The 27,814-nt window shown below is 42.8% G+C and overlaps 2 protein-coding genes across 3 annotated transcripts in view; one reads left to right on the top strand and one right to left on the bottom strand.

Moving 5' to 3' along the window:
• Positions 1 to 27,814, bottom strand: part of LOC141995742 (kelch domain-containing protein 3-like) — a 78,091-nt gene that overhangs the window by 36,268 nt on the left and 14,009 nt on the right. Inside the window, exon 1 of one of the 2 annotated variants that reach the window (XM_074967070.1) lies at positions 14,260 to 14,335. The exons of the other annotated variant lie outside the window; for it this stretch is intronic. The gene's annotated coding sequence lies outside the window, so the exon portion shown is untranslated. Of the gene's footprint in view, positions 1 to 14,259; positions 14,336 to 27,814 lie in introns of those variants that run through there. 2 annotated transcript variants of the gene reach the window in all.
• RALB (RAS like proto-oncogene B) overlaps positions 15,340 to 27,814 on the top strand; it is a 78,702-nt gene continuing 66,227 nt past the window's right edge. The window contains exon 1 of the mRNA XM_074967075.1: positions 15,340 to 15,466. The gene's annotated coding sequence lies outside the window, so the exon portion shown is untranslated. The remainder of the gene's footprint in view (positions 15,467 to 27,814) is intronic.

Below are 27,814 nucleotides of genomic sequence, written 5' to 3' on the forward strand. Positions count from 1 at the left end.
ATATAACCCTAGTTAAAATACGATGAAACAATTTTAGTTGGGCATAGTTCGGCATCCTCTAGCACAGAGTAAAATGTGATGCTGAGAAATCTGGGGCCCTTTCACCAACTTTTTCTAGCTACTGAGAGGGCCCACTGCAGAAGCTATTGGTCTCTGGGAGGCAATTCTCTGCCCTACAAGGATTGTCTGCAGCTCTGACCTCAGAACCCCAGGTAATTGAATTTCAGTTCAAACTAAGATGAATGTGGAACACTAACAGGAACACTGCACAAAATGATTTAATCAGTGTGCAATCAGGCCAAACAAATCCATTAATCATTTTAATGCAGCTGTACTGCATGAGATGCCGATAACTACAAAGGGAAGCATTACAGACTGGAGAGAAAAATTAAAGTGGATCATTAACTTCCACATCAAATGAGTGGTTATTACCAGAATTGTTTTGAAGCTGGGCAAACTTACTTTAATGGATCAAATTCACATTGATGGAGAAACTCCATTGACTCAAATGGAGTTCCAACAGGGAGGAACTGGAACCGATGGCCCTCTATTGTACCCTGTGGTGGTACTCAATAGAAGTTTGCAAATCAAGTAGTTGGGCATCTAAATGGGTGCAGAATGCCATTCTTTGTCACAATTTAGCATTCATGTGCAAGTGCAGAAGAAAAAATTGCACCTGCAGTATTGGAGGCCCTTCATTTTTAAAATGTAGGTCAATGATTTTAACAGGGAAGGATGGGTAGTTAAGAGAAACTTTACCTTTTCTCTTGCCCTCTGAACTGTCAGCTATTTAGAGGGGAATTTGCACTTCTTTTTTTTTTTTTGAGATTCTCATATTTTCAGATAGATGTTTCTTCACATTTGATTTCTGGCCAGCACTAGAAGCAGAAAGATTAGGAATCTCATATCCGAGCTTTTTCTTGTGGGACTTCCAGCCCAGTTTTGCAGACCAAATAAATTCAGATTAGTCTCGGAATAGCATTTTATACATCAGGATAACAATTCCACTGAACCCAAACTCTGAGCCTTTTGGTTCAGCCATTTCTAATCTTCATAGTTATTTTTAAACAAATAGCAAATTTAAATTTTGTGTCTAAGCCACTTCATTATGGAAAAATGACTAAAAACAGTTACCTGTGCCCAAGATGATCATCTTGACCCAGGCAGTAGATGCCCAGATTAGTTCTGATTGCCAGCTTTAAAGAGCGATCTTTGGCTACTGATAACTTCCCTTGGGACGACTTCTGTAATGCACATTTTGGAATAGCCGCTGGATGGCACTGTTGTGCCATAGAGTATACAATTCTATGTGATTTTATTGGCCTGTAAATATAGAGTTCCTTTAAAGACAAAAGACCAACTTCATCTTTTGTATGCATCATATATTTGAAGTAACTTAATCGAAGGCAGTAATGTTATTTTAGATTTACACCAGTGTACTAAGAACAGAATTTGAACCAGATGATGGAAAGCAATATTTTGGAATTTTTTTGTCAGTAATGTTTATAGAAACAAAATATGTGCACATTAAATATATACAGCAGTCATAGAAATAGGTGCAAAAGACAGAGAACATCCAGTCCCAACTCCATCCATGGTGATAAACCCTAATCCTTACATTGAATCGAATAATCCCACCAAGATGGGGCTGGAACTCTCAAACATTTTTTTAGGTGGCCACAATGATTTATCCTTTAGACCACTGGAGCTATGAAATCAATTACGTACAGCATTCTGTTACCCCAAAAATATCTTTTGTACTGCTGGCTGAAAAGCAAGAACCTATTTTCACAACAACAAAAAATACCCAATTTTTGCAGTTGTTTTTCATGTGAAGTGTTCAAAACAGACTCATCTTTCTTTTTTTAAATCATGATTTGAATTTTTTATGGAAAACATTAATGAAGTTTTAACTTTACCAATGAAATTTTTTGATAATGTTTTTGATTAAAGAAAAGGAGTACTTGTGGTACCTTAGAGACTAACCACAAGTACTCCTTTTCTTTTTGCGAATACAGACTAACACGGCTGTTACTCTGAAAACCTGTCTTTTTGATTAAAGAAATTGAAAAATGGCATGACATTTTTCACCCAAACTGTGTTTTGTTTTTTGTTTTTCACAAAGAGATTTAATTTTCAAATGAGAGGCTAGTTTCTGATGAAACTTTTAATTCAGAAATCTTTGACCAGCTTTGATCTCTAGTAGGGTGAAAAATAGAATCATGTCCATAACAATTTATTGTTCATGTGAACCTATTCTGATTAACACATCCTGCATGTGTATTGTATCAGTATGGGATATGGAAGAGTGTCAGAGATGTTCTGTAGTTATATTTGAAGAACAGGGAAGTAACTTTATGTCATGTTGTGATTCTTCTCCTTTTCTTGTGGTGGTGGTGGAGGAGGAATTCCTTTCAATCTTATGAGTGAGCATGGCTGCCCTCCACTCCATTGCTGACCAGTCCATATGACACCCTGAAGATCACGGATGGCTGAATCAGCCCAGGAACTCCTTCACCATACTCACCGAAAAAACCCTGTCTTTTTTCATTTTAGGGCTGTTTCTTTACTTCTGGGTTCCAGCCAGGGCTGGAAGCAGAAGTAGAAGAGCCCGAGCACTGTGTGATCTATCTGCCTAACCAATAGCAGAAAGTATGGTATGCTGATCCAAGAATTTGGATTCTATTCCTGGATATCACTGATCTGCTGCCATTTTTCTGTTCCTCTGCTTATCTATTTGTAGAATGAGTATAGTTTTGATAATATTTGCAAACCTCGAGTTCTATGGTGCTTGATTATTTAATGTCTGTAAGTGCTGTATGTGTATAGAAGCACAGAACAGAACTTGTAGCCCCTGGGAAAAGTGGGCGAAGGTGGCTTAAAGCCAGCTTTGATGCCCTCCTGATTCTGGGCTGCTTTGGGGGTCAGAATGGCCCCCTGCATAATTTAGAACAGCTCTGGGAGACCTGCCTGATCTGCTTATGAATAGCTCTGCATCTTGGATTTACTTAGAATGGCCTCAGTATTGGAAGCTAGGACCCTGCTCCAAACACTCCCCTTACACTCCTGCAGTCCCACCCCTTACATTGGGGCTTACAGGGTTGGGAAGCTCATAGGGCAATCTGCAGCTGACTTACCCAGTGACTCTGCCAGGGGAGTTCTCCTCTCCTCCAGCTCATCAAGGGGCTCTTACAGCTCTTTACACTGTTTTTCCCACCACCTGAATAACTGGTAGTGAACTTATTTTTATTACTTCTTTACAGTAGCATCTTGGGACCCTGATCTCAGCTAAGGCCCCTTTTTGCTAGGCCCTGTACATACACATAGCCAGAGACATTCACTCCCCGAAAGAGTATACAAGCTAAATAGGTAAGGCAAACAAAGGAGGTATTATTATCCCCATTTTACAGATGGGAAACTAAGGGCAAATGAATTACAAGTTAAAGTAGAAGACTTTGAGTCAGGATTCCTGTTGGGTATTCCCAGAACCAGGGGTGAAAGTAAGTTAAAGGACTTACTGGTACGTCAGAGTCCTGAGCAGGGGGCGTGGCCTCAACCGGAAGAGGCAGGGCCTTAATTGCCCGGGCCCTTTAAATCTTGATTTAAAGGGCCCAGGGCTCCAGCTGCAGAAGTGGCAGCTGGGAGCCCCAGGCCCTTTAAATCACCCCCGAGCTACCAGCTGCAGAGGCGGCTGGGAGTCCTGAGGCTCGGGGGCAATATAAAAGGCCCAGGGCTCTAGCTGCTGCTACTGCAGTGGAGCCCCGGGCCCTTTAAATCACTGAGGAGCCCTGGGGACTCCCGGCTGCCACCGCTACCCCGGGGCTCTGAGCTCTGGCAGAGCTTTAAAGGGCCTGGGGCTCCGCTATGCTAGAGGCTGCCAGAGCCCTTTAAATCCCCGCCTGAGCCCTGCTGCCCGAGCCCTGGGGTAGCGGCAGCTGGGCTCCATCGGGGATTTAAAGAACCCCGGGGCTCCGGCAGCCGCTACCGCCCTGGCCCTTTAAATCCCTGCCGGAGCCCCACTGCTGCTACCCTAGGGCTTTAAATTGCCACCTGGGAAAGCCGGTCCCGGTACGCTGTGCCGGGGCATACCGGCTTACTTTCACCTCTGCCCAGAACTGACACTTACTCTGTAGCCTTTTCTACTCTAGGCCTTTTTCCACTGCTACAGGTTCCAATTATTGCTATCACCAGTTGAGCTCCAGACGGCAGCACTTTTGGGAGCACTAGTGTACACAATGCGCCAGCAACCCCTGGCTCTCCAATCACTGTGTCTTCTAGACCTACTCTGAGCATGGTTAGAAAACACAGTGGTTAATACCCTGGCACCTACCATACGCGAGTTCTCCCACCATCCCACCATTTAAGGCCAAATCCAAAACCCACTGAAGCCAATGGGAGTCTTTCCATTGACTTCAGTGGGCTTTGGATCAGATTGTTTATTCCTGACGATGTAAGAGGAAGTACCATTGGGCTCTAAATCTCCCGTCTTCCTGCACTCATCAGTATACTTCCTAGTGCTCAGTAAGCCAGCTCAGATGAGTCTGCAGACTCTTTGGCCAACAGTTAACTGTTTTGTTTCCCTTGGAAATATGTTTACATTACACAGCAGCTTCACTCCACTTCTTCTTACTATTATTGTTTGCCATCTTTTTCACAGGAAGCTGACAAAGGGAGAGAGCAGAATGACCTATTGAACTGCTTTAACTCTGCACCAGAGCTGGCAGGAAAAAGGCTGTTATAGTTCAGTGTTTTGGGAATGGAAAAACAGATGGTCCTTGGCCACATTTTACAGATGTTATTCCAGTTTGAACTGAAAATTACAAAGTGTGGATCCCAAGAGTTTATACATTTCCAAAGTATTCTAGGAATGGGAAAGTGGAAATTTCTTGCTGTAGTGCTCAAGGCTTCAGCAGTGCCACGCATTTCATTCTTTGTTTGTTTCATATGGAGCCTCTATAGCTTTAGCACACCTGCAACTGATTCATTTGTCCAGTGCAGTTCATACACTAGAGGCACATAAGCTGGTGCCTAGATACTACAGCAAAACGACATTAGATTAAATAGTCATGTGGTTATGGCAGGGGGATGAGGTGGACGAGGCTTTCTTCTGGCAACTAACGGAAGTTACTAGATTGCAGGCCCTGGTTCTCATGGGAGACTTCAATCACCCTGATATCTGCTGGGAGAGCAATACAGCGGTGCACAGACAATCCAGGAAGTTTTTGGAAAGTGTAGGGGACAAGTTCCTGGTGCAAGTGCTGGAGGAACCAACAAGGGGCAGAGCTCTTCTTGACCTGCTGCTCACAAACTGGGAAGAATTAGTAGGGGAAGCAAAAGTGGACGGGAACCTGGGAGGCAGTGACCATGAGATGGTCGATGGACTTCAGGATCCTGACACAAGAAAGAAAGGAGAGCAGCAGAATACGGACCCTGGACTTCAGAAAAGCAGACTTTGACTCCCTCAGGGAACTGATGGGCAGGATCCCCTGGGAGAATAACATGAGGGGGAAAGGAGGCCAAAAGAGCTGGCTGTATTTTAAAGAATCCTTATTGACGTTACAGGAACAAACCATCCCGATGTGTCAAAAGAATAGTAAATATAGCAGGTGACCAGCTTGGCTTAACAGTGAAATCCTTGCTGATTTTAAACAAAAAAGAAGCTTACAAGAAGTGGAAGATAGGACAAATGACCAGGGAAGAGTATAAAAATATTGCTTGGGCGTGCAGGAGTGAAAATCAGGAAGGCCAGATCAAACCTGGAGTTGCAGCTAGCAAGAGATGTTAAGAGTAACAAGAAGGGTTTCTTCAGGTATGTTAGCAACAAGAAGAAAGTCAAGGAAAGTGTGGGCCCCTTACTGAATGAGGGAGGCAACCTAGTGACAGACTGACAGATCCAGAAGAGTACCCAGAAGTCACCTACTACAGGACAGGCCTAACAAAGAAAATAACAGAACGCCACTAGCCATCACCTTCAGCCCCCAACTAAAACCTCTCCAACGCATCATCAAGGTTCTGCAACCTATCCTGAAGGACGACCCATCACTCTCACAGATCTTGGGAGACAGACCAGTCCTTGCTTATAGACAGCCCCCAACCTGAAGCAAATACTCACCAGCAACCACACACCACACACAACAAAAACACTAACCCAGGAACCTATCCTTGCAACAAAGCCCGTTGCCAACTGTGTCCACATATCTATTCAGGGGACACCATCATAGGGCCTAATCACATCAGCCACGCTATCAGAGGCTCGTTCACCTGCTCATCTACCAATGTGATATATGCCATCATGTGCCAGCAATGCCCCTCTGCCATGTACATTGGCCAAACTGGACAGTCTCTACGTAAAAGAATTAATGGACACAAATCAGACGTCAAGAATTATAACATTCAAAAACCAGTCAGAGAAAACTTCAATCTCTTTGGTCACTCGATTACAGACCTAAAAGTGGCAATTCTTCAACAAAAAAACTTCAAAAGCAGACTCCAATGACAGACTGCTTAACTGGAATTAATTTGCAAACTGGATACAATTAACTTAGGCTTGAATAAAGACTGGAAGTGGATGTGTCATTACACAAAGTAAAACTATTTCCCCTTGTTTATTCCCCCCCTGCTGTTCTTGTCAACTGCTGGAAATGGCCCACCTTGATTATCACTACAAAAGGTTCCCCCCACCCCTGCTCTCCTGCTAATAGCTCACCTGTAATAGCTCACCTTTTCTGATCACTCTTGTTACAGTCTGTATGGTAACACCCATTGTTTCATGTTCTCCGTGTATATAAAATCTCCCCACTATATTTTCCACTGTATGCATCCGATGAAGTGAGCTGTAGCTCACAAAAGCTTATGCTCAAACAAATTTGTTAGTCTCTAAGGTGCCAAAAGTAGTCCTTTCTTTTAACCTAGTGACAGAGCATGTGGGAAAAGCTAATGTACTCAATGCTTTTTCTGCATCTGTCTTCACGAACAAGGTCAACTACCAGACTACTACACTGGGCAGCATAGCATGGGGAGGAGGTGACCAGCCCTCTGTGGAGAAAGAAGTTGTTCGGGACTATTTAGAACAGGTGGACGAGCACAGGTCCATGGGGCCGGATGCACTGCATCTGAGGGTGCTAAAGGAGTTGGTGGATGTGATTGCAGAGCCATTGGCCACTATCTCTGAAAACTCATGGTGATCGGGCGAGGTCCCAGATGACTGGAAAAAGGCTAATGTAGTGCCCATCTTTAAAAAAGGGAAGAAGGAGGATCCTGGGAACTACAGGCCAGTCAGCCTCACCTCAGTCCCTGGAAAAATCATGGAGCAGGTCCTCAAGGAATCAATTCTGAAGCACTTAGAGGAGAGGAAAGTGATCAGGAACAGTCAGCATGGATTCACCAAGGGCAAGTCAAGCCTGACTAATCTAATTGCCTTCTATGACGAAATAAATGGCTCTGTGGATGAGGGGAAAGCAGGGGACGTGTTATTCCTTGACTTTAGCAAAGCTTTTGACATGGTCTCCCACAGTACTTTTGCCAGCAAGTTAAAGAAATATGGGCTGGATGAATGGACTATAAGGTGGACAGAAAGCTGGCTAGATTGTCGGGCTCAACGGATAGTGATCAATGGCTCCATGTCTAGTTGGCAGCCGGTATCAAGGGGAGTGCACCAAGGGTCGGTCCTGGGGCCGGTTTTGTTCAATATCTTCATTAATGATCTGGAGGATGGCGTGGACTGCACCCTCAGCAAGTTTGCAAATGACACGAAACTGGGAGGAGAGGTAGATACGCTGGAGGGTAGGGATAGGATACAGAGGGCCCTAGACAAATTAGAGGATTGGGCCAAAAGAAATCTGATGAGGTTCAACAAGGACAAGTGCAGAGTCCTGCACTTAGGACGGAAGAATCCCATGCTCTGCTACAGACTAGGGATCGAATGGCTAGGCAGCAGTTCTGCAGAAAAGGACCTAGGGGTTACAGTGGACGAGAAGCTGGATATGAGTCAACAGTGTGCCCTTGTTGCCAAGAAGGCCAATGGCATTTTGGGATGTATAAGTAGGGGCATTGCCAGCAGAGCAAGGGACGTGATCGTTCCCCTCTATTTGACATTGGTGAGGCCTCATCTGGAGTACGGTGTCCAGTTTTGGGCCCCACACTACAAGAAGGATGTGGAAAAATTGGAAAGCGTCCAGCAGAGGGCAACAAAAATGATTAGGGGACTGGAACACATGACTTATGAGGAGAGGCTGAGGGAACTGGGATTGTTTAGTCTGCAGAAGAGAAGAATGAGGGGGGATTTGATAGCTGCTTTCACCTACCTGAAAGGGGGTTCCAAAGAGAATGCATCTAGACTGTTCTCAGTGGTAGCTGATGACAGAACAAGGAGTAATGGTCTCAAGTTGCAGTGGGGGAGGTTTAGGTTGGATATTAGGAGAAACTTTTTCACTAGGAGGATGGTGAAGCACTGGAAAGTGTTACCTAGGGCGGTGGTGGAATCTCCTTCCTTTGAAGTTTTTAAGGTCAGGCTTGACAAAGCCCTGGCTGGGGTGATTTATTTGGGTATTGATCCTGCTTTGAGCAGGGGATTGGACTAGATGAACTCCTGAGGTCCCTTCCAACCCTGATATTCTATGATTCTGTGGCGCTGGAGTGGGACTCAGGAGATCTGGATTCAGTTCTCAGCTCTGCCACAGACTCTTTGTGTGACCTTGTGCAAATCACTTAGTTTTTTTGGTCCTCAATTCCCAGGTATCTTTGTAGCTCTGGGGGATCAGCAGTGTTGCGGATGCAGAACCCCTTGTTTGTACTATGAGGTGTGGGGGCAAACCCAATCTCCCAGGAACAATCTGGGGAAAATGGGCAACAGAATGCTTATTGTCTTCTCCTGAGAATTTTGGTCAAAGTAGTAGGCTAATGAGACCCTGATTCTACAACAGGTATCACTCAAGCAGACCCCTGCACCCATGTGGAATCCTATTGATTCCATACAGGCACAGGGATCCCCCTGTGCACATGTAGTTGCAGGATTAGGCCCTGAGTTTGTACAGTTTGCACTGTTACTGAGAAGCCAATGTGACGGGGAGGGGACACGGTAGCATTTGTCTGTTGTTTTTTGTTGGTTTTTGAAGCTGTGATCTTTTCCTTCCCGATCCATTCATGTCAAAGCAGGGAGGAAGTGGCTCCTAATCTGGCAAAGAATTTCCGAAATGGAAGCAGAGACACAGCATTTTACATAGCAGGGCCCTGGAAAATGCTGATGGGTTTGGCTGTAAATTTCCAAAAGAAGGTCGGGTCTGCATGCCTAGAGGAAGCTTGCTGACGGCAGATAGAGTGCTGGAAGGGAAAAGGGAGTCAGGATGCTTGTTGGCAGCTGCAAGGAGTTTCCTGACCCAGCTTGTTTACTTGCTGAAGAGTCTGATCCCTTTTGAATGAAATCCCTGTGAAGTCTTTTCCCCAGGGCATGAAGGGGTTGGCTTGATGATTGGTTATTTAATGTCTTTGGGCCAGATTCTCCTCTCAGTAATATCAGTGTAACTCCATTGACTTCAATCGTGTTGTTCCTATCCTCCACTAGTGTGAGTGGTCAGAGCCCTTCATTCTTGGCCTACAAGATGTAACTACTTCCAATTTGTATTGGTATGGCCAATACACTGCCCCATTCAAAATCATGGGCACAATGTATGCTCTAATTAAATAAGACCTTCTTTGCCTCTCACAGGGTAGTGTGAGCATTAGCTCCTGATTGGTGTCCAGCACTTTAAGCTCCTCTGAAGTCAGATACTTTGTTTCATGTTCTCTGTGTATATAAATCTCCCCACTGTATTTTCCACTGAATGCATCTGATGAAGTGAGCTGTAGCTCACGAAAGCTTATGCTCAAATAAATTTTAGTCTCTAAGGTGCCACAAGTACTCCTTTTCTTTTTGCGAATACAGACTAACACGGCTGCTACTCTGAAACCTATATACATACAGAGTATTATTATCAATGAGTGGTTTGGAATGGGATAGTTCAGTTACTGAGGGTTTTTTGTTGAATGCTGTCTTCACCTGCACTAAATTGCCCTGAGTGGGCCAAACACTACAGCAGCCCACCCTACATTCTGTTTTTCTCTGCCTCCTTCTTTCCTGAGCTAGCTAGTATCTTCTTGGTGCCCAGCCAGCCTTTGTGCACCTCGTCTCCTGGCACAGTATCAGGATGGTCTCCGATGGTAGTTTGTTGTCTGGGAGTGAACCTTGGCTGTTAACTTTGTCTGGGGCCCAAGACTGGTGCCCCAAAATACGTGGTGGGTTGAAACTACCCTCCCTCAGCACTGAGGGCATGTCAAGAGTTGTGGTCTAGGGTTTCAGCAAGGCATGTTGGGAGACAGGACTATGTAAACGGTATTGGATGAATTTAGAACTGAACAGCTGTATGTCATAGTGCCTATACTGTTAGAAGTCAGTGGAGATTCTCCTTTAGCAAAAGTGCTTTTGGAGCAAGGGGCTGTAAGTTATGTAGTCAGTGCAGTCATCATGAGTTCTGAGGGGCCATGGTGTGTGATACAGTGACATTCTAGGTGTCCAGGGATTTGATACTATAGTACCGTGCCCCAAAAAAGAAAAAAAAATTAAAAAGAAAATTACAGTGAAGGGAGTTTCCAAAGGAGCTTTTCTTTTGTGGCCTCTCACTTGCAGTATCTTTAGCCTCTGTGCACAAAATTCCAAAATCTTCTTTCTGACGGGCAGAACAACAGTGGAACTACACGGTTACCAGTACAGGAAGAAGTTGGATTGGGTTTGTTTTAATTGTGAGGTAATCAAATTATTTCAACTAAAGAGATTTGGGGAATGCCTTTTGGCAAAACCAGTGCAGCAGTGACCATGTATGTTAGCTGATGATGGCCATACGGTTAATAGTCAGAAAGGCAACATGATCTTATAACTGACTGTGGGGTTAGGAGCTAAGGAACTCCTGAAATCTATACCTGGCTTGGCCACTGCATGGCCCTGGCTACTTAGGGCCAGATGATTGGTTACTTAGGGCATCACAAAGTGAATTTAAAGCTGCTGCAGATTTGGACCAGAGAATTTTCCTCTGTGTAAAGGGAATATCCATTGATGGCAAACTGACCACAGAATTAGGAGCTAAGAATACTTGACACTCCTTTACCAACTGCTTCCCCCACCCCTGTGGTAAGGGCAAAGAGGGGATGTGCTGGAAGCAGGCTGAGGGCATGTCTTGGATGGAGCGTGGGGGAGCAGAGCTCCACTACACCTGATTCTCTGCAGACATAGGCTCCATTCTAGCAGAGGGGCTAGTCTAATTTTCACTGCTGTAACTTCCACTGGGGCTGAGCTGGCAAGGATCAGGTAGCTACAACTAACTCCCTGAGGCTCCCACCTCACCCTGCAATAAATTGCAGCTCGGACAAAGTGGAGAATTGGGAGGCCTTAATCTTTTACAGTAGATTCACTGACCCTGGCACAGGAAGGTGTAAGTTACACCTCTGGACCAACCTCCCACCTTGTTCTGGAGGGTGGGGCAGGAGATTTATCCCAAAGAGGGGGACAGGTTGGGTTGCTGCTGCCTGCCCTCCACTGGGATTTCTATAGGGTGGGAACATCTTTAAAATCCACTGGGGGCTTCACAGAGATAATGCCAGCATGGCCCAGTTCTGCAACAGATCTGACCTTCTCTCCCTCCTCATGGTAGTAGAGGGAAAGGTTTGGTGTTCTCTCCAGCTGCAGGCTTTCTTCCATCAGAAACTACTCTGGGAAAGTTCGCATGGAGTGTGACATGAACGTAGCCCTTTCTAGCTGTGTTTCTCCATCTGTAAATAAACACAGTCCTTTCCTACTTCACAGGGGTATTGTGAGGACTAATTAGTTAATGTGTTTATAGCACTAAGTATGATTTAGTATTCAAATATCCATAACCATAGCATTTCCCCCGCCTGCTCTAAACCTCTTGGGATTTAGCTCCAAGAGACCATATGCTCACTGCAGGACGTAAGGCTAAGTCCTCTATGCTATTTTCCGGCATCTGCATCCCACTTAACTTTTTCTGCTGACTCTGTTGCCTCTGGGTGCCTGAAAGTAATTGTAACACAGTCACACTGAATTCTCCTGAGTGCAGAAATAGCAGGTAAAGGCAGAGGATTCCTTTTCCAATTTATGCTTTTTTGTTTGTTGGTTTCAGTGTTGGGAAATTAACACCACCTCCCATTGCTCACAGCTAAATATTTTAGAATTTTTAATTACTGCAGTAACTCATGATGTCATAGAATAACAATCTCAGTATACATTTGAAAAGAATGCTTCAACTCCAGGGACTTCAATAGAGTTACTCCTAATTTGCAGAGGAATGAAAGGAGAATCAGATCGCGTGCGTGTGTGTGTGTGTGTGTGTGCATGCGTCCGCACGCATGCGCACACACGTTGTAGGAATCACATCATCAAGTACTGAAATGCAGCCACTTCCGGGGTGGAACACAGCAGCTGTTCAATAGTTCACAGCAACTCTGTGCAGTAATTTAAGAGCAAAGAATGCAGTATACACTTGAAATTATCTAGAAACCTAAGGAAGTAGAATGAACTTCAGACTTTTGTAAATCAATTTATATGCCAGCCACTGTCAAGAAACTGGAGAGATTTTATTTAGGAATGTGATAGGTACTTAAGCAATAACTAATTTTTACATGGTGGCCATTTTAATTATAGTCCTGCTGCCTCTAGGTGATTTCCTGATGCCACTCGCTGTCTGTCCCTAACTCCTGAGAATCTCCTTCCTTCTCACCTCCATGGTGGCTTCCTCCCTCCCATGATCATTTCCTTCTACCTCCTACTCACCATTGCTCTCTCCTGCTGCCCTCCACAACACTAACATCTCCTTTCTTCCATTCTCACCAGCTGTGGTTCACTCTCATGGCCTTCTCCAGCACCTAATACCCATCATTTCCCAGAATATCCAGATCCATGTTCACTGTCTGATAATGAGAGAAGACACCCTGAATCCAGAGAAGGGAGGCTCTTTTCTTATGAACTGGCCTCAAACACTCTTGAATCGCTCTATAGGAAGCACCTTCTCACATGCCTGTAGTGCCATATAAATAATAACACAATACGTAAAATCCATGCGGTGCTTCAGTGCTGTACAATGAAGGAGTCAGAAGGTTAAATGAAACTCAGCTCCTAAATTAAGGCAAGGTCCAGCTCTAAGATCAAGGCCCTGGCTAGGCAGAGCTCAAGGGACTGAGCCTTTGAGAATCAAAGAAAATTGCAGACATTTAGGAGAAAAAGGCCCTTCTGACAGAGAAAAGAGCATGAGAGCGCCCAAGGAATCCATGCAAGGGACAAGCAGAAATTGGTAGCATAACAAAGGTGGCTTAATAAAAGTGGGGCAGAATTTTACATCGTAGGCCTTATTCTAATCATGTTTACACCGGGGTCAATCAGATCAAACACACACAGGTGAAATATCAGTGTGTAACTGAGAACAGAATTGGGCCCAATGCGTTTGGAGTTACTCTCGGGCAGCTTCTTAAGATAGGAGATTGCTTAATAAGTGTGATCTCTTGTAGAGGTTTCACCGTACTATTAAAAATCAAGGTGGAGGGAAGAGAAACAAAAATTTGCCTGTGTTTTTTCTGGGGGGAAACTTCATAGTCTCCAAGAGGGGATGCGTGTGTCTATTGATCTAGGTTCCTACATCATACTCACCACCCTAGTATCGGAGGGCCTTACTTCATCAGATTTGTCTGCCCAATTTCAGATGCCACAAGCCTCCACAGCTCAAAGCCTCCATAGTAATTGGAGATGTTTAACCATCCATTCTGAAGTGGAATCAATTACAAAAGCCCCAAAATGTGACCATAAAAGCTTTACAGCCAAAATGTTTAAGTGTTTCAATTTCTTTTGTTGGTTGTTTGCTCTTTTGGGAGGTTTCTTTGGGAATCTTATCATTTGATAAATAAGCATTTTACCAGATGCTGCTGCTGTTATTAAGCTGTAAACTATTGTTGTTTATTCTCTTCTTAAATAACCTAGACTAGTTCCTGAAATTGAAAGGCTGTGACTTCCACTGGCAAAGAGCACAAGGAGAATAAGAACACTGGCACCTAAGGACTTGTTTAAACACTGGAACTGAAAAAGCAACACTCTGCTGTGTAGATCAGAATGGAAGGTTTTTCTAACAATTCTCCCAAGAACCCAGCTACTGAAATGCCTTGAAAGTCCTAAAAATCAACACAGATTGCTACCGAAGGCTGATACAAGAGTACAGAAATAGGAGTTACCGTGTCGTTTGCTGTGAAGGCCTAGTCCCGGTGAGTAGCCTCGATGCTGAATCCTGAATGAGCTGCAGCCAGGAGATCAACTAGAGAGGAAGTCCAGCAAATGGGGAATTGTAAACTTGGGAAGGAGATTTGGAAGGCGTGTGCAATGCATGACACAATAGTTGGCCACAGCAAACAGCATGGAAAAAAACATTTTTATGTGCTCGATGATTGTGTAATGAAATTATATTGCTTTTTCCTGACTGCTATTTGAGGCCATTGTATAAACAGGTATCCTGACAATGTGAGGGAGAGAAATGGGTGACAGTTAATTTAGAACATCTGCCTTGCTCCAAAGACTTACTCATTCCTATTTTAAAGCATATAAATGGTAATCTGAGAAACAGACTATAATGACATGGCCTGGATTATTTTTACAAGGGGTTACAATTAGAGATTGTCTTGAGACACAACGTCTGGAGCCGGATCCAAACCTACACAGAGTGTGGATCTGAACTTGCACATTGACTTTCAATGAAATTTAGAAACCCAAGTGCTTAAGTCACTTCTGAAACTGGGGCTTAGGCTCCCCAATTCCTGAGATGCTTTTGAAAATTGTACCCATGGTTTCTTCACTGAAGAATTTAAAAGATAAGGGTCCTGGTCCTGCTATTGGATCTATGCAAGTGGACTCTTGTGCCTGCATGAGCTCTGCTGGAGTCAGTGGAGCCCTGTGCAGGTACAAGGATCTCCCTGCACGGATCTCATCGCAAGATCAGGGCCTCCTACTCATAAAATGATGAATGAGGGGAACAAATAAAGGAAGCAGGAAAGAAGGACAAAGACCTTAGCAACAAGTCCACGATGTTGCTTTCAGGCTGAGCCTGGTGATATCTTAAATATTGTCTTATAAGTAGTCATGTCTATTTATTTTAACTTTTATTGAGAGGCGGCCAGAGATATTGTCCATCCCGTGGCTCAGAAGAGTTGACATTTCAGTTCTCTCTGTTTCCTGGTGTTTAGAACGAGTGTATGATATCATATCCTGAGCCCTTCCCCTTTCTCCTTGCCCTCTGAAGCACTAGGAGGAGTCCAGCCGCAGTCACTGTGTGAACTAGCCTGGAACGCTGTAGCTGATTGTGTGGGGCTGCTTTTGCCACTGACTGCCTGCTTCATGCGTGCTCTCTAAGAAATACCAGCTAGAAGACTAACAGCCCTTCTGAGCACAGTGAGTATCAGCTAATTAAGCCAACAATTTCTCTAAATCAGAAAGCTGTATCAAGAAAACTGTGTGCGCACCCTAGACAGTTAATAAAAGCCAAAGGACAACACCCCACTTTCACTTTCCATCAGTGAAGCAAACAAGGAACGGCTGAGTTTCCTGACATAGCTGGAGTGAAAGGGGCAGTGGATGGGCTGTCTAGTGTACAGAAATTAGATCATTGGTGAGTGGCAGGGGAGGAACGAGGCATATTCACTGTATGAAGCAATGTAGCACTCGCTGTGGAGATACAAGAACAAAAACTACTACTTTGTTTAGATGTGACTGAATGAAAACTTGACATTGCAATAATGTTGTATGACAAGCACCTCTTACTTTTGTTGCATCTCCTTTGACTTAAATGAGCTTCACAGTCCTAGATGGCAGTAAACTTAATATAAAGGGAATCAAAAGGCCATTTTCCTCTGCTAATTTTGGTTCATCCCTAAAGCTCACAGACTGAGCAAACTTACCAAGAGTGAGTCATTGACACTCCTTAGCATAACTACCAAATGTTCTTGCTCCTTCTGCATTAATCTATATCTGTTTCTAGCTCTGTAATTTAGAGTAAAGGAAGATCTAAATGTAAATAGTTCTACCATTCTTGGTGGTGCAAGGACTGGACCTTCTTGTGTTAGATGTCTGTGTAATGCTAGAATATCTCAGAAGTACAATGTGCAGCCACTTCCAGCATAAGGAATTTTATAGTGAAGAGAAATCTTCAGCTTGCCTTCTGCAATGTGGTTCTGTAGATACAAGCTAAGTTATTCATTAACACAGAAAGCTGATTTATTTTAAAAGGATACTGTCCAATTTCACATTTCACTTACTTTAACAGTCTCTTAAACATAGGGCCAGATTCTGCCACTCTTTACTCACATTGAGTATTACCTTATTCTGACTTTAATGGGACTGCTCGCAGAATAAGGTACTACTTGATAAGAATGGCAGAATATTGCCCTTAGATTTTATGTCACTCATACACTTCACAAGATTTAAAATATCAACATTCAGTATAAAATTTATAACTGCCATATAAAACACTCAAATCAATCCCCCATATCTAGTTCATGAAGCAACCCCCTTCCTACCTGCTTGCAAAAGATGTGCTGTTATAGTAGCAAATGCCAGTCTGAGTCTTGCTATACTTTCTATAAGACACACACAAAGCCAGTAGCCGCCTCTGTCTGTGGTGTACATGCATGCGCTTCATTTTGAGTCGGACCTACAGATCGCATGGTGATATTTTTGTGAATGAAAGGGAGGGGCCAATAATTGTGGCTTGACTTGCTAACAATATAGGCATAGTTTAGCCTATCAGAGTTTAGCAGGAGCTGCACGTTTTTCATTATGTGGTGCCTGAGTGCATCCTCCTCTACCTTCCTGTTGTGCTTCTTATCCATCTTTTCTCTTACTGCAGTTTTATCAGCTCATTTATAGAGGCGCCTGAGCAGGAGAACAGTAGAGAGGATCATCTTTGTCTACTGTCATCTCATCTGTCTTGTGAGTTTTCCAGTGACGACTCAGAAGGTAAAGAGTTTAGAATTGTCTGGAAGTTAAAGGCAGCTGACTACTGGACACTCATCCATTGCAAACAGTTGTTTTTCTGGCTCCTCCTCCATTTTGATAGTTCCACTCAGATCTAGAAGGTGAGGGAAACCTCTTACATGCTTGTTCCTCACTTAGAAAAGTCTGCTTCTCCAGTGCAGCTAGGATACCAGTGGAAAGCAACCCAGGAGGAAAAAAAAAAAGACTTCTTTTCATGAAACAAAGCATGCTGGTAAAGATGTGGGAGCACGGTGCATCCAGTTCCATGATGTCGGTCTAATATCCTCCTATGTGCTGCTGGATCTAGATTTAGGAATATAAGAGTTGTTGTACCAGATCAAATCAGTGGTCCACCTAGTGCAGAATCCTGTATCGGATCTTCAGAGGAAGATGCAAGAAATCCTGTAGTGGAAAGTGTATGGAATAAATTGTTCATAGGGGAATCTTCTGTCTAATATCCATGTGTTAATGGCTGACTTATGTCCTGAAACGCGAGGGTTTATTTCTCTTTTATCTCATCTGATGTAACTGTGGATATTCTCATTACCATATAAATGTTCAATCCCTTTTTTGAATCCTAGGTTACTGGCCTAGTGGACAGGGGAGTCTTGGTCTCAGTGATATCTTATCACAGAATCATAGAAATGTAGGAGTGGAAGGGACCTTGAGAAGTCGTCATCTCCAGCCCCTTGCACCGAGGCAGGACCAAGTAAACTTAGACCATCCCTGACAGGTGTTTGTCCAACCTGTTCTTCAAACCCTCCAATGATGGGGATTCCAAACCTCCCTTGGTAACATACTCCGGTATTTAACTATCCTCATAGTTAGAAAGCTTTTCCTAATAGCTAACCTAAATCTGCCTTGCTGCAGATTAAGCTCATTACTTCCTGTCCTACCTTCAGTGGACATGGAGAACAATTGATCACAGTTGTCTTTATAGCAGCCCTTAACATATTTAAAGACTGTTACCAATCTTCTTTTCTCAAGACTAACCATGCCCAGTTTTCTTGGCCTTTCCTCATAGGTCAGGTTTTCTAAATCTTTTATGATTTTTGTTGCTGTCCTTTGGACACTCTCCAGTTTGTCCACATCTTTCCTGAAGTGTGGCACCCAGAATTGAACACACTACTCCAGCTAAGGCCTCACGAGTGCTAAGCAGAGCAGGACAGTTTCCTCCCGTGTCTTACATACAACATTCCTGATTATACACCCCAGAATATTTAGCATTTTTTGCAACTGCATCACATTTTTGTGATTCCCTATAACCCCCAGATGCTTTTCAACAGCACCACTACCTAGCCCTTTATTCCCCATTTTGTAGTTGTACGTTTGATTTTTCCTTCCTAAGTTAAGTACTTGGCTCTTATCTTTATTGAATTTCATCTAATTGAATTCAGACCAATTATCTAATTTGTCATGGTCCTTTTTAAGTCTAATCCTGTCCTCCGAAATGCTTGCAATCCCTCCCAGTTTGGTCATCTGTAAACTTTATACGAATACTCTCCACTCCATTATCCAAGGCATTAATGAAAATATTGACTAGTATCGGACCCGGGACTGACGCCTGCGGGACACCTCTAGATCCTCCCTCTCAGTTTGACAGCAAACCATTGATAACAACTCTCTAAGTACGGTCTTTGAACCGGCTGTGCATCCACCTTATAGTAAATTCATGTAGAATGCATTTCCTTAGTTTGCTTATGAGAATGTCATGTGGAGACTACGTCAAAAGCCTTACTAAAATTGAGATATATGACATCTACTGCTTCTCCCCTGTCCACAAGGCCAGTAACCTTGTGACTATGAGTTCCAAAGATTATGATTTTGATAAAAACTTTCAATTTCATATTACCAGATTTAAACTTGATGCCTTTCAATTGCATTGGATATCACCTTATTTCTGAATAACTAGAGAGGACAACACATTTTACCTTCTTATAATATTTTGCCATACAGAAGATTTGATCACTCATCCTTCCTCTATTTGCTATAGCCTAGCCATGACTGCCACATTTCTTTAAATAGCCTTTTCTGAGAGCCTTTGTTGACTGGTTCTCCTGTTGTACACTATTTTATTGTCTAATAGATTGGATAGACCTGACATTCCTTGACAGAAGCCATGCTGGTGTGACCCTATAATATCATGTTCATCTCTGTGTTTAATAATTTCTGCAGTGCCTTCCATCCAAGAACCTATAAGTGTGTCACAAACTTTAATTAATTAAGTCTCACAAAGAACTTGTGAGGTAGGTCAGTATCATTTCCCCCTACCCAATTTTACAGAGTGGCATGGGAAAAGTGAGGTACAATTAAGATTTGTCCAACATCACACCGTGAGTCAGTGCCAGAGCTGCAATTGGAATCCAGTCTCATCTCCCTGTCCTGTGCTCTACTCAACAGACCACACTTATCCCCTAGATAGCTCAAGATAGATCTCTAAGACGATGAAAACAATTGTTTTGAAATTGCATGCTTGATTATTATATTTTAATTTCTCCTAAGTAAGGAGAAATTTTAGCAACATGGTTGGTTAGTGTTTTGGTTTTTGTTTGCTCAGTTAAGGAGTCATTTCTACTTACCAGTTTGCCATATTTTGCTCATAGTAACACTGACCGTCCCCAGATAACTATTCTTAAAGAGATCTCTGCTGAAAAACAAGGCATACACTTAAAACACATTTTGGTCTCTTTATTGACAACGTTTCAATGCCCTTTTTCATGCTCTGTGGCAGTTACACATAGTAACGCACATAACTTTAGCAAATAGAGCATAACAATGTTATTGCCCCCTGGAGCCTAAAAGATCTTGCTGCTGGCTACGTTCTCCTCTCTAAACGAAAATGTTGCCTTCGGCACATGAGAATAATTGCATCTTTAAGAAGTATCTGCTTGGATGTGCAATTCTGTATTGTGTGTGGTGTCATCTCTGAATAAAACAGTGCACAAAGAGATACGATCACTGAAAACAGGTTTAAATTAATACTGCCTAGGTACAGGCTTATAGCAAGCCACAACAAGTTTGATAGATGTACTGAGCATACTCTGCTTATTTGTCTGGGTTCATGTGATCCATAGACTTTCCTATCGCACTGCTAACAAGGGATTACATACTTCACTTTGTTGTCTAATTGTGGGAAGAATGAATGCGCCAAAAACATGTTTAGGTTGGGGTGCGGGGAGGGAATCGTGTCACCTTGGCATTCTCCCAAGCCCCAGAGACTGTGGAAGCCGTTAGACTGAACATGCATGCCCAAATCAGAACTAATTTGAATCCTTTCGTTGCTCAGTTAATATTAAGTAGCAAGCGCATGTCTTACTAGGTATAGGACTCTGCTTTCAGTTACACTGGTGTAAATCAATGGCCCTGCACAGCATTGAGTATCATGAGGCATGCCTGTGATGTGGAATTCAGTGCAAGGCAGATGGCACCAAGGGTGTTATCAACAACAGTTGTGTTGACCTACAGGCAGTGGTGAGCTGGAGCTGGTTCGCAGCGGTTCATGCGAACTGGTTCTTAAACTCTGAAGCCGGTTTAGAACCAGTTGTTAAAGGGATGGGCAAACTCCAGCCTGCGGGCCACATCTGGCTCGTGAGACCGTCCTGTTCGGCCCGCCTGAGCTCTCAGCTGGGGAGGCTCCGCTGAGAATCCCTTTTTAATTTTTATTCACCCAGCGGTGCTCCAGGTCTTCGGCGGCACTTCGACGGCCGGTCCTTCACTCGCTCCCGGTCTTTGGCGGAACTTCGGCGGCAGGTCCTTCAGTGCCGTTGAAGACCCGGAGCGACTGAAGAAACTGGTTCTTCAGCTTTTGGCAGCTCATCACTGCCTACAGGACACCAATACAAGCCAAACTACCTCTTGACTTCCCCCCAAAAAGCTGTATATAACATCACACATACAGAGCAAGGATTTGTAAACAACCTGCTAAACTAATTGTAAGTAAATCAGAAAAATAAACAAAAAGTATAGCTTCTTCACAACTGAATGCAATTTAAATCCTGTGTGGTGGCGGCATTCAGATATGTTCTTTTAAGGGTTGGCATTCCATGGTATATAGGCAATTCAAAAGGAACTCACCATATTATGAATATAATGCAGAAGTGCAAGTGTATTTTATCCCATGTATAGGAGGTTAGGTAAAGCCAAGCAGCATTCAAATGGTTCATTCAGTTCTGGTGAGGGGAAGTTACATTAGAAAGCTAATGCTATTCTGTCTCCTCCTTTGAGTTAACATAACTAACCCACTGTCTTTTTTTTTTTTTCTGAATGGTTTTACCTGGTCTTTCAAATTTTAACAATGAGCATATTCTGCATGCATCATTATGGCTCAGTCAACAGCACTCACCTTTGGGTGAGAAAATCACCGGACCCCGGTACAGTACTTGAACCTATCAAGCTACCATTAAAGTCCAGGGGAGTCTTTTCACAGATTTCAGTGTTGAATCAGAATCTAGAAAATGGTCTGATGCCAAATGATGACAGTACGCAAGGCAGTTCTACAGAGATGTGCATCTAACAGCGGTTAGAGGTTCTGTCTTTGGAGACGATGGGCTCTATTATCTAATACTCATTACTGGGCAGATGGTATTTAATGGCCTGATCCAAAGCCCACTGAAGTCAATGGAAAGACTCCTTCTGACTTTAGTGGATTTTCGATCAGATGCAAATAAAGCTGAATAAATAACTTTTAAAAAAGTCCATGAATATTCACTATGCTCCCTTTGTGTACAGTTGCTATGAGCAATCTAGCAATCAAGTTTACCAGCAGGAATGTTTGTGGAAACTGCAAATTTTAATCAAACACTTGAGAATATTTGTGCAAAGCAAACTTGGGAATCATAAATGTGAGTATTCTGACAGAAACCCAGGTCTGAGTTACTCATCTAATCCAGAAATTGAAACAATATGTGGCCAATGTGCCTGATAAAAACTAATGAGAACAGCTAGAATGTGAATATTCAGTTGTCAACAAAGAGCTATGCATGAAGAGTCTATAGATTAAGAAATATATTCACAGAAACTATTCCGCAAATATCTTTGAATAATGAATGAATTTGAGAAAATTGCCCGTGGACAGTCTGAATGAGAAGGAAGAGTGTTTAATTTATTATTATTAGGTGGATAAAGCTCTGGCAAAGAGATGGGGCTCACATTTTTATCCTGGAGGCAGTGGGACTTATGGATATTCTCATCTTTTGGGGAAGAGAGTTCGGGAGCAGATAACCTACAAGCTTGTATGACTAAGATGACATCATGTCACTTCACTTTAAGCCTCAAATTTATTTTAAAAACGTACAGTGAAAACTCGAGTAATCTTTACTCACGTAGCTCATCCCATTACTAGTTAATGTTTTTAAATAGGTCCTGAATGGTCTTGTTATATTGTTTCAGCACATTCTGGGGATAGTAGTTCCTAGAAGTGATGGGAGTTGTAGACATGCCAGCAGTGCACGCTGGGAAAAGGATACAAAAGAGATCCCTTTTCCCTTGTCAGAGAGTGAGCAAGAAACTGAGGTACAGCCACATCTTTGCTCAGAGAAGGTAAGCCAAAGTATTCATCATGCAAGGCTTGTAGAAAGGGTCCTTGAACTCTCCCTGCAGAATTAAGAATGCAAATGCAACACTGTGTTGCTAGTGCATCAAAAACAGAAAGTGAAATTGAGAAGTTTCAGAGTAGCAGCCCTGTTAGTCTGTATTCGCAAAAAGAAAAGGAGTACTTGTGGCACCTTAGAGACTAACATCTTTATTTGAGCATAAACTTTCGTGAGCTACAGCTCACTTCATCGGATGCATTCAGTGGATCCACTGAATGCATCCAATGAAGTGAGCTGTAGCTCACGAAAGCTTATGCTCAAATAAATTTGTTTTAGTCTCTAAGGTGCCACAAGTACTCCTTTTCTTTTTGAAATTGAGAAAAAACAGAGAATAAATGCAAGTGAATTGACTGGTCTGTTTTCACTGTGCAAGTTGAATAAAAGGCACAAAGTAAACAAACAGAATAGATGTTGAAAAATGAATTATCTCATTATCTTAAATTATATTAATTATCTAACGTGGTGTTTGCAAGGTAGGCAAGGTAAAAATTTCCCCCAGCATTCCATCTTCGTGTGCTAATCATAGCACCATAAAGAAAGTTTTTAAAATATCTTGGCTCTTTCAACATACAAATACCAATAGGAATGTTTCTTGCAGAAACTGGGTTCAGTTAGACAAATACAAGATGAAAACTATTAATCTTAGGAGAAAGCCTTTTGTGTTTGTTGCAGAAATGAATTTCATCGGAACCTATTTTGCTTAAGGACTAGCTTCTGTTTCCAACTATGGCTGGGTTTCAACAATGACAGTTTAGAAGACTAGCTTTGGGCCACAGAGCAGTGTTTGCACCTTGCTTTAATAGGTGGATGTGTTTAATTAACCTTTCTCTCTGAATTAGCAGATATTCTGGCAGTATCAAGGAATGTTTAAGGGAAGACAGTCGTCATAGCAATAAACCGAGACACATTCTATACATCCAATAACACTATTAGTAGTGTTAATATATTTCTTTATGTTTAGCCATGGCAGATATGGAGATATGTCTATTAGTTAGGGTTGCCACCCGTCTGGGTTTTACTGAGACAGTCCGGGTTTTGGCTTCTCTGTCCGGGTGCCATTTAGGGTTGCCAGGTGCCCAGTTTTCAACTGGAAAGTCTCGTCGAAAAGGGGACCTGACCACCCACAATGGAACTTGAATCAAAAGTCAGGTGACTGCAGGGCAGTATGAGATCCCGGTTTATTAACCTGCCCTAGCCCCTGCTCAGCCGAGGCTGCCTCCTAACTGCAGGCAGGCTCCTTGAGATGATCCAGCAATCAACAAGGGGAGGAGTGCATGCAATGGGGGTGGAGTCTCGAGGGAAGAGGTAGAGAAGGGGGTGGGGCCTCGGGGAAGAGGTGGAGCACGGGCAGGCCTCAGGGGTCCAGTTACCAGCAACTAGAAAGGTGGCAAGTCTATTATTAGTAATAATACTAAGTAGTTATAGAGAACTTTATTTCTCCATAGCGCTCTACAACCATAGAATCATAGAATATTAGGGTTGGAAGAGACCTCAGGAGGTCATCTAGTCCAACCCCCTGCTCAAAGCAGGACCAAGCCCAACTAAATCATCCCAGCAGGGCTTTGTCAAGTCTGGCCTTAAAAACCTCTAAGGATGAAGATTCCACCACGTCCCTAGGTAACCCATTCCACCACCTCCTCCAGGTAACCCATTCCATTCCAGTAAACCATTAATTCATGAATCCTCACAAGATCCCTGAGGATTAGGTAAAAAAATATTATCCCCTTCCTATAGATGGATAAACTAAGAGGTTAAGTGACAGGCCTGGTATACTCTAAAAAGTTAGGTCAACCTATCTACATCACTCGGGCCTGAAAAATCTGCACTTCTGAATGACGTAGTTAAGCCGAGCTAACCCGTGGTGTAGACAGTGCTAGGTCGACGGAAGATTTTTTTGGGGGGGTGGTTCACCTACCTGAACCCCTCCCATCAGCATAGGGAGTGTCTATACTGAAACGCTACAGCTGCAGCACTGCAGCTGTAGCATTTCAATTGTAGACATGCCCACGGTGTAAATAATCAGCAGTGCTAATACTGGATTTCAGTTCCTGGCTTCTAGGTCTGTGTTCCGGCTGCTTGACCTATGTTTTAGGATATAAAGAGTCATAATAACAAATTCAATTTCTTCTGATAACTGAGGAATAAGATAACTGATTAAATTTAATTGCCGGATTAAGAGTTTGCATTACAAATCTTCAGATGGTTCTCACTGATCTCTGTTGGTTTCTACTGGAGGCCAAGAGCTCCAGCATCACGTAGACCATGGGTGTTAACCCATTCTGGGCAAGAGCCAATAACATTTTTATTATTGCCTGTGGGTCAACATTACAAAGCTAGGCTCCTGTAGGCTCCTCTACCAACAGTGGATTTCCCACTGGTGATGGGAAGCTTGCATAAAGATTGGGGTTAGAATAAAACCCTTGTGTAGTAATTTGGGATGGGATTTTCAAATATTGGCCTAAATCTGTTCCCTGAATCTGCAGTCAGTGGGAGTAATTAGGCCAATGCTAACTGCTTTTGAAAATCCAACCCTAGACTTTTAGTTAATAACATTACTCTTCCATTCAATATCACGCAGTGAGAAAACAAAATCTGCAGCATACCCTTTGTTTAGACATATTCATGTGCATGTAGCTGCTTTCCACACACAACTGCAGTAATTATGAGTGCACAGCTCCCATTAAAATAAATGGAAATCTTGCATGTGCATGGTCTGCAGGATCAGACTATGGATTGATTCTGCAAACCTTTTACTTGTATGAATAATCTCATCAGCTTCAATGGGTTTGGTAGTTTGGGCCTTATGTACTGTTGATAATAGAGGCTGAGCAGTGGGGAGAGAAGGTGAGCAAGGCTAGAGCTTATTCCCATTGAAATTTATGGCAAAGCTCTCATTGATGCTACTTGGACCAGGATCAGGTATAAATTACTGCACATCCTGAGCTAGTCCAAAAATTAAGAGTCGTTGAGAAGAATCTTAATTGAAGTAGCAGTGTAAATCTTATTATGATTTAGGTATAAATTACCAAACTGAACACAGTCACAGAAATACAAGTTGAAACAATTACTTTATCTTCAGGGAAACTCTTTTGTTAATTGATTGAGATGGATGTAAGTTTCAGCTGAAACTCCTGCTTAAGCACAACTGATACTGGATTCATCCCTGGCTCAGTTTCAATGCAGGCAGACAGTTAACACACAGTGGAAAGCTACAAAAGCTCTCAGTTATGAAGTTCACCTCCTTACTTAGATGGACGGGAGATAATTACATTTTTCCTCTTTGGACGAAGCACACATTTCTGGTTTTGTCAGCGTGTCTGATAATGGCAGGGGATTTTCTGAAGGTAATCCTGTAATGAAAGTGCAGCCAGAGTTTGCTAATGTCACTCCAGGCGCTGTGTGTAAGGGCACTCAATAATAATAATAAAAATATACTCTAGGAAAAGCTGCTTTATTTCTTATACTCTCATTCCTCAGGAAGTAACGTTTGGTGTAAAAGAGTGTGAGTTATTTTATCTGGTGTAAATCTTTATGGAGAAGTCTTTCTGAACAAATACACCTTTCTGTCTTCATTCAAATCCCTCCTTAAAATGCATTTCTCCTATAAAGCATTTCTGTGCTTATCCACCCGGCGTTGCTATCTACTTCTTAAAAAAAAAAAACTGGACAGATGATTAATAACTCATCATCTGTCCAGTTACAGATGATGAGTTATTAATGCATGTTCAATCAAGTCTGTGGAAAAGCATACTCCCTGGGCTGGATTCCCTTGCTAATTGGCATCCGCTGTTCTTTTTACTCATTTGAATGCATTTATTCATTTTTTATTGTAATCTTCACAGGGAAGGGCCGTGTGTTTTTATGCACCTCTAGGCACCATGCATGTCTATGATTTGATGTAAATCAATACAAATGAAGCAGGAAACAAAAAAGCTCCCTTACAATGGAGGCTAGGTCCATCAATGGCTATTAGCCAGGATGGGCAGGAATGGTGTCCCTAGCCTCTGTTTGCCAGAAGCTGGGAATGAGCAAATGGATCACTTGATCATTACCTGTTCTGTTCATTCCCTCTGGGGCACCTGGCACTGGCCATTTTCGGAAGACAGGATACTGGGCTAGACGGACCTTTGGTCTGACCCAGTAGGGCCATTCTTACGTTCTTATGTTAATGCAAATGAGCCTTACAGGAACAGCTGGCAAATTCTGCTCTTGGTTATACAGGTGTACATCCAGAGCAGAATGTGACCATGAGTCACGATACAGAGAAAATGCTAATGGCAAACACAGTAATGCCCTCTTTGCCATATGTATGTGCCTATTGTAATAATACTTAGCATTTTATATCTTAGAAGTGCTGTACAAATATTAAATAATTGGGACAACACCCTGTGAAATAGAAAGGTAAACACTATCCTCATTTTACAGATGGGGAAGCTGAGTTGTTGAATGCTAAGTGAGGCCACAGAGGGAGTCATTGTCAGAACCAGAATGAATACTGCAGGCTCCTAGTCTGGTGTTCAGTCCATTAGACTACGCTGCCTCTATACTGCCTCCTGCAGTATGGTGCTAAGAATTGTCCTGCGTAAGGAACATGCATGTTTCTCACCTAATAGCAATGTTTAGAGTTTGTAAAAGGGTGGGTGAAGACTCCATTTTCTCTTAGTCAGTAGGGGAAAATGTCCATAGCTATAGGGGCCAGACATGTACAAGTGTCACAATTGGGATTTAAAAAAAAAAACCAAAAATTGTAAGCACATATCGTGTTAGTAATGAAAATTAAGAAAATATCTTGCATTAACATAGCTCCTTCCAAGCCAAAAGGTGCCATAGCCCTTTACAAACTAACTAATATAAGTGCCCAGCAATCTTATGTGCCATAATCATCACCAATGTAATAAAATTATATGGTGATCACTTCTCCCACAATTGAAATGCATCCACTGCTGGGATGAAACATGGCAGTTGTTTAACAGCACTACACAACAGCTTATGAGAGGGAAGTAGTAAGATGTCTCTATCCATCTGAAACCACAGGGGAATTTTCAGGCAGGCAGAGTGTAATTGCTTGCACTGGCATTTGGTTGGGATATCTTGCCAGCAAAGGCAGGGGTTGCTGTTGAGGCAGCAAGCTGAGACCAGGGAAGGAAGAGAGTGCTTCCTGTTGTTTCATAGCTAT

Source organism: Natator depressus, chromosome 11 (genome assembly GCF_965152275.1).
Source record: "Natator depressus isolate rNatDep1 chromosome 11, rNatDep2.hap1, whole genome shotgun sequence".
NCBI classification, from domain to species: domain Eukaryota; kingdom Metazoa; phylum Chordata; order Testudines; family Cheloniidae; genus Natator; species Natator depressus.